This window comes from Charadrius vociferus, unplaced genomic scaffold (assembly GCF_000708025.1).
Source record: "Charadrius vociferus isolate BGI_N301 unplaced genomic scaffold, ASM70802v2 scaffold516, whole genome shotgun sequence".
NCBI classification, from domain to species: domain Eukaryota; kingdom Metazoa; phylum Chordata; class Aves; order Charadriiformes; family Charadriidae; genus Charadrius; species Charadrius vociferus.
Genome location: NW_009648777.1, coordinates 209,937 through 210,174, shown reverse-complemented (window position 1 = coordinate 210,174; position 238 = coordinate 209,937).

Below are 238 nucleotides of genomic sequence, written 5' to 3'. Positions count from 1 at the left end.
AGGCGCAGATGTCTCCAGCATAGTCTCCTGGACAAGTCAAGATGCCGGCATTGTCGGTCTGCCGCTGTGGCTCTCACTTTGGCGGACCTAGTCTTTGTCTTTTCTTCTAAGGCTCGGTGGAAACTTAGCTTATTGACTCTGCAAGGAATGTGGTGGAGAAGGGAGGTAAGGAGAAGGAATGGTGTTTTTAAAGAAACACGAAATGCACAAAAAACCCCTGTCCCTCTAAGATGGATAT